The sequence below is a fragment of the Trichosurus vulpecula genome, chromosome 5 (genome assembly GCF_011100635.1).
Source record: "Trichosurus vulpecula isolate mTriVul1 chromosome 5, mTriVul1.pri, whole genome shotgun sequence".
NCBI lineage: Eukaryota > Metazoa > Chordata > Mammalia > Diprotodontia > Phalangeridae > Trichosurus > Trichosurus vulpecula.
The window spans coordinates 75,889,007-75,896,494 of record NC_050577.1 but is presented as its reverse complement, the minus strand read 5'-3'; the positions used below and the strand labels follow the sequence as shown (position 1 = coordinate 75,896,494).

Below are 7,488 nucleotides of genomic sequence, written 5' to 3'. Positions count from 1 at the left end.
AAAAGTGATTTATTCCTATGGGAAGTCAGTTTTCTAGGTCTTTGATTTTTCTCCCCCTTTTGAGAAAAGACAGGACGAAGAACAACAACATAGAGGTCTTCTCTGTTGTTCTTTAGAAGTTAAAGAAGAGATTTGTAATGTTTAATAAAATGCCAACTAGGTAAGCTAAGATGATTTTTTTCCCATTTCTGAGCTTTGCAGCTCCTAATGAAAGACATCAGAAGGGTAGAGCTGATTGTGTTTTCTATTGTGTATAGTGAAAGCAATGAACAATATCCACATCAGGAGAAAAGCAGAGGATGGATCTCACCAGGAGTCCCAATAAGTGAGAGGATTAATTTCTCTAAATATGGCTTTAATTGAATTGTGAGGTATTTGAAAATAATCAGTTGGTGAAATTTGTGTTTGTGTATTTGTTCATACAGAAAGGAGACTTAAACCTCAGAATTTCTGTTTTGATGGGATAATGTCAAACAAGTTTCACATATGCTGATTTGGAAACAATGACTGAGGCTAGCTAGAATAATTAAATCCATTGCTTTTTGTGAGCAACTTAAATGTAAGATGGAAATGCAGAAAAATCTTGTTTGTTCAACATTATATAAACCAGCCTTTCTGTCCACCTAACAGTACAATGATTAATTATTTTTCTCCTTGAACTTCCAAATGTATCAAAGCATTCTGCCATGCCTCCTGAATCACCAAAGGGGAAATATTATATATGTGTGTGTGTATGTGTGTGTGTGTATAAACATATATACACACATATATGTGTATGTGTGTATGTGTATGTGTGTAGGAGTATGTATATGTATGTTTCAATTGAGTTTCAGAGTAAGATGCCTTTTCTTGTTTTCTAATTCAATGGAAATTGGTGAATATGATAATTTGGGATTTCCCTGAATATTTGTTTAACTAAAACAACTCATTTCCCTAGCCATGTCAGATGATAGACAGTTGACTATATTTAGGTTGATTCCAATAAGGAAATAAATAATTGGCAAAAAAAAAATTCATACCAAAGGAAGGCTGAGTTGACATGCAACAATTTCTCACCCTAAATATTCAAAGATTCTTGAAATGCTGCCATGCTTTACACAGTTATTTATTGCTAAATTGAACTCTGGAAACAGATTCCTTCACAAATCATATTTGCTCCAAAGTTTTCCTTAAAAAAGACACTTACAAATATATTATTTTATCTCCATCCCCAAGGTAGGAGGATTCAATTCTAATTTCTTTATAGGTATTTTTAAATATTGCTATTTTTAAAAAAATTGTCAAGCCTTTGTTCTCCGACTACATACCATTCACTGAAAGAAAGAAAGAGATGAATTAGGGAAGAAGAAAAGACAGGGAGGAAGGAATGAAAGAAGGAAGGAAAAAAGGGAGAGAGGAAAGGAGGGAAGGAACAGAGGGAGGATATTAAGAAACTTTATTCAGTGTCATAACTAATTAATGATAAATGTGGAATCAAAATCCAGGGCTCCTGACTCTTACTTAGTCTAGTTTCACTATACCTAAATAGATCTAAATCACTTTCTACTTTTTCTTTATTATATAATCTTTAGATGTATCCCACACCATACGGTTAAAATAAAATTTATTATAACAATAATATGTATTTGTCACATGTATACCATTAAAAATAATTGTTATTTCTTTCTTTTCCTCTCCTCTATGTGTGTGTGTGTGTTTGTAATTATCTAACATTTCTTTTCGATCATTTTCGGTTCCTTAGTCAGTCAACTGGCACCTAGTAAGGGACTTACAGGCATTGTGCACTGGGCTTACAAATAAAGGCAAAAGACACTTCCACATCTCAATGAGCTCACAGTTTAAAGAGGCAGACAAAAACAGGGTACATGCACCCATGCATATAGCAAATTATGTAGCATATATGTATATGTGTGTATATATGTATGTGTGCATACACAATTGTGTATGTATGAGTATGTATACATATATTTCTGTATACACATAAATACATATTTACATACACACAGATAGATTTCCCTCTGTTGACTTTGTCTGTGCACATACATATACATACATATATATGTATATATATATATATACTTACATATGTACATAATTACTCATATGTATATATGTCTATCATAGGTTTTGTTAACAACAAATATTATTGAGTATTCAGCTTTTATGATATTTTGTCTATAAGGGATCCCTTTCCACTAAAAACCTCCCTTGTTAATCCTACATATTCCTCCCCTTCCAACATAATCCCTGAACCGATACATCTGCTCAGTACTTAGGTCATCATTCCTGATAACCAACATTTATTTAGTCCTTCTTACATTTTAGATCATGGAGTTACAAAGCCCCATCCCTCAAATAGTTATAATAGTAATAGTTGAGTTTAAGATGATAGATAGCATTTATATAGTGCTTTAAGGTTTGCAAATATTATCTCTTTTCTATTCTCACAACGGTCCTGGGAGAAAGGTGATATTATTATACTTATTTTACAGATAAAGAAGCTGAGATAGAAGTTAAATGACTTGTCCAGGGTCACAGAGCTAGTAAGTATCTGTGACTGGATTTGAACTTATGGTTTTCTGACACCAAGAAATGTTTTACCTGGAGTATTACCCATTCGGAAATATGAAGAGACTGTATAGTCTTATAGAGAAGACAGATAACAAAATTTGATAGCATATGCTAAATTCCTAGGGTTGAATTTACTAGAGTTGAATGTTGTGGTGCATTAGAAAGAAAAAAATGAACACAGCCAAAGGCTTTAGTCTACTCAATGAAGCAGAAGTTTGTGTTTTTTCTTTCCTGGAATTCCTTTGCTTTCTAGATAATCCAGTGAATGTTGGCAATTTGGTCTCTTGTTCCTCTCCCTCTTTGAAAACTAGCCTGTTCTGGTAATTCTAGGCTCACATATTGCTAAAGCATAGCTTGCAGAATCTTTTTTTTGTTTGTTTGTTTTTTTTTCAAATGAACAAGTATTTATTAAGCACCTACTATGTGCCAGGTATGTTAGGCATAGGAAGAAAGACCAAAACAGTCTCTGATCTCAAGAAGCTTATAAACTAACGGGGAGACAACATGTGATACACAAACAAAATGTATACAGGATAGTTTGGAACTAATCTCAAAGGCAGCGAACTAAGATTAAGATTCTGAGAGGCTTCTTGTAGAGATGAGATTTTTTTTTTTAAAGTATAAATTAAATTTAGTATTTATTTATTTTTTTTTAATTAATGCAATTTATTTATTTAACAAATTTGGTTTTCAGCATTGATTTTCACAACAGTTTGAATTACAAATTTTCTCCCCATTTCTGCCCTCCCCCCCCCACTCCAAGATGGCGTATATTCTGGTTACCCTGTTCCCCAGTCAGCCCTCCCCTCTATCACCCCCCTCCCCTCTCATCCCCTTTTCCCTTCCTTTCTTGTAGGGCAAGATAAATTTCTACGCCCCATTGCCTGTGTATCTTATTTTTTAGTTGCATACAAAAAGTTTTTTTTGTTTTTGAACATCTGATTTTAAAACCTTGAGTTCCAAATTCCCTTCCCTCTTCCCTTCCCACCCACCCTCCCTAAGAAGTTGAGCAATTCAACCTAGGCCCCCCCATGTATTATTATGTATAACCCTTCCACAAGATTCATGTTGTGAAAGGCTAACTACATTTTGCTCCTTCCCAACCCATCCCGCTTTATTGAATTTTCTTCCTTGACCCTGTCCCCTTTCCAAAGTGTTTGTTTTGATTACCTCCACCCCCATCTGCCCTCCCCTCCCTCATCCCCCTGCCTTTTATTTTTTTTTTTATCTTCCTCCCTCTTCTTTCCTGTGGGGTAAGATACCCAACTGAGTATGTATGGTATTCCCCCTCAGGCCACATCTGATGAGAGCAAGGTTTCCTCATTCCCCCCTCACCTGCCCACTCCCCTCCTCTCCTAGAACTGCTTCCTCTTGCCACCTTTATGGGAGATAATCCACCCCATTCTATCTCTCCCTATATCCCTCTCTCAGTAAGTTACTCTCTCATCCCTTAATTTCTTTTTATTTCTTTTAGCTATCTTCCCTTCATCCTCAACTCACCCTGTGTCTGCTCTCTTTCTTTTACATATATATATATATATATATACACATACATACACATACATACATATACACATAGATACATGCATACATACACATTCACTTATATATATACATAAACATATATATATGCATATATATATATGCATATTCCCTTCAACTACCCTAATACTGAGGTCTCATGAATCATACTCATCATCTTTCCATGTAGGAATGTAAACAAAACAGTTCAACTTTAGTAAGTCCCTTGCAATTTCCGTTTCTTGATTACCTTTTCATGCTTCTCTTGATTCTTGTGTTTGAAAGTCAAATTTTCTATTCAGTTCTGGTCTTTTCACTGAGAAAGCTTGAAAGTCCTCCATTTTATTGAAAGTCCATATTTTGCCTTGGAACATGATATTCAGTTTTGCTGGGTAGGTGATTCTAGGTTTTAATCCTAGCTCCATTGACCTCCGGAATATCGCATTCCAAGCCCTTCGATCTCTTAATGTAGAAGCTGCCAGGTCTTGGGTTATTCTGATTGGGTTTCCACAATATTCAAATTGTTTCTTTCTGGCTGCTTGCAGTATTTTCTCCTTGATCTGGGAGCTCTGGAATTTGGCAACAATATTCCTAGGAGATTTCTTTTTGGGATCTATTTGCGGAGGCGATCGATGGATTCTTTCAATTTCTATTTTGCCCTGTGGCTCTAGAATATCAGGGCAGTTCTCCTTGATAATTTCCTGAAAGATGGTATCTAGGCTCTTTTTTTGATCATGGCTTTCAGGTAGTCCAATAATTTTTAAATTATCTCTCCTGGATCTATTTTCCAGGTCAGTGGTTTTTCCAAGGAGATATTTCACATTGTCTTCCATTTTTTCATTCCTCTGGTTCTGTTTTATAATATCCTGATTTCTCATAAAGTCACTAGCTTCCACTTGCTCCAATCTAATTTTTAAAGTAGTATTTTCTTCAGTGGTCTTTTGGACCTCCTTTTCCATTTGGCTAATTCTGCCTTTCAAGGAATTCTTCTCCTCATTGGCTTTTTGGAGCTCTTTTGCCATTTGAGTTAGTCTATTTTGTAAGGTGTTGTTTTCTTCAGTGTATTTTTCAGTATTTTTTTGGGTCTCCTTTAGCAAGTCATTGACTTGTTTTTCATGGTTTTCTCGCATCCTTCTTATTTCTCTTCCCAATTTTTCCTCTACTTCTCTAACTTGCTTTTCCAAATCCTTTTTGAGTTCTTCTATGGTCTGGGGCCAGTTCATGTTTTTCTTGGAGGCTTTGGTTGTAGGCTCTATGTCTTTGCTGTCTTCTTTAGGCTGTATGTTTTGGTCTTCTTTGTCACCAAAGAAAGAATCCAAAGTCTGAGACTGAATCTGGGCGCGTTTTCGCGTCCTGGCCATATTCCCAACCAACTAACTTGACCCTTGAGTTTTTCAGTGGGGTATGACTGCTTGTAGATTACAGAGTTCTATGTTCTACGTTTGGGGGGGAGGTGCCAGCTCTGTCAGAGCCGCACTCCTCCTTCCCCAAGGACCCCCAGTCCAGACTGGGCTCAGATCTTCGGCAGGCTGTGCACCCCTGCTGTGATCCGCCACTTAATTCCCCCCACCAGGTGGGCCTGGAGCTGGAAGTAACAACAGCTGTAGCTGCCCCACCTCCGCTGCCCCTGGGGCTGGAAGCCGAACCACGAACTCCTTCCACTCCCGCAGCTTTTCCCACTAACCTTCTCCGCAGTCTTTGGTGTTTGTGGGTCGAGGGCTCTGGTAACTGCCGCAGCTCACATACTCAGGGCGCTAGGGCCCCCTCCACCCGGCTTCTGGCCTGGATCGTCCACGCCGCTCAGGCTGGGCTCTGCTCCACTCCGTTCCCAGCTCCCAGCTCCCAGCTCCCAGCTCCGTGTGGAATAGAGCTCACCCAGAGATCATCCGGGCTGTCCTGGGCTGGAGCCCTGCTTCCCTCTGCTGTTCTGTGGGTTCTGCCGTTCTAGAATTGGTTCAGAGCCCTTTTTTATAGGTTTTTGGAGGGACTCGGGTACGGAGCTCACTCTAGTCCGTGCTTACCAGCCGCCATCTTGGCCGTAGAGATCTAGCTTGCAGAATCTTAAGTATAACCTTACTGGCATGTGAAATGAATGTAATTGTTCAATAATTTGAACAATTCTGTGAAAATGCCCTTCTTTAGGATTAGAGTGTAAACTGAACTTTTCCAATCCAGTAGCCACTGTTGAGTTTCCCAAATTTCCTGCCGTATTGAGTTCAGCATTTTAACATCATCTTTTAGGGTTTTAAATAGTTCAGCTGAAATTCTGTCACCTCCACCAGTGTTATTGTTAGCAATGCACTCTAAGGCCAACTTGATTTTATTCTCCAGAACATCTGGCTCTAGATCAGCAACTATACCATCTTGGTTATTGGTGATATTAAGATCTCTCTTATATAGTTCTGTTGTGTAGTCTTATGAACTCTTCTTAATTTCATCTGCTTCTGTTAAATGCCTACCATTTTTGGGTCTTTTATCGTGCCCATATTTTTACATGGAATATCCCCTTAATATCTCTAACTTTCTTGAAGAGATCTCTTGTCTTTCCCATTTTATTGTTTTCTTCTATTGCTTTGCATTGCCCATTTAAGAAAACCATCTTATCTCTCCTTGCTTTTCTCTGAAATTCAACATTCTGTTGGGTATACATTTCCCTTTTCTCCTTCACCTTTCACTTTCCTTCTTTACTCAACTATTTATAAAGCAACATCGGAAAAATATTTTGCTTTCTTGTTCTTCCTTTTCTTTGTAATGCTTTGTTGTGGTGGTGGTTGCTGCCTCCTGTACAATATTGCAAACCTCTGTCTATTGATTTCAAGTGCTCAATCTACCAGATCTAATCTCTTAAATCTATTCATCCTTTCCACTTAATATTCATAAGGGATGTTATTTAGGTCATACTTACATGGTCTTATGATTTTTCCCACCTTCTTCAATGTAAGTGTGGATTTTGCTATAAGAAAGTCATGATCTATCCACGGTCAGTCCCAGGTGTTGTTTTAACTGTTTATAGAGAGCTTCTCCACCTTTGATTGCAAAGTATATGATAAATCTGATTTCTATTTTGACCATTTGGTGACATTCATGTGTAGAGTCACCTTCTGGGTTATTGAATGAGTGCTTATTAGGACCAGCAAGTTATTCTGACAAAACTATATTAGTCTCTACCTTCCTTCATTTTGTTGTTTCTTCAGAAACTTGTGTGCAGGCCAAAATGCAATAATTAGAACTGAACATAGAGCAATTGATTAGTTTAACATTGGAAAAGGAGTGTGACAAGGCTACGTATTATCACCTTATTTATATAACTTTTATGCAGAGTACATCATGCAGAATACCAAGCTGGACGAATCAAAAGCTTGAATTAAGGTTGCTGAGACAAATATCAAGAATATC

The 7,488-nt window shown here is 37.5% G+C and overlaps 1 pseudogene; it reads right to left on the bottom strand.

Annotated features, from left to right (window-relative positions):
• Positions 1 to 2,682: 2,682 nt before the first annotated feature.
• LOC118850899 lies at positions 2,683 to 6,643 on the bottom strand (annotated as a pseudogene).
• Positions 6,644 to 7,488: the final 845 nt, after the last annotated feature.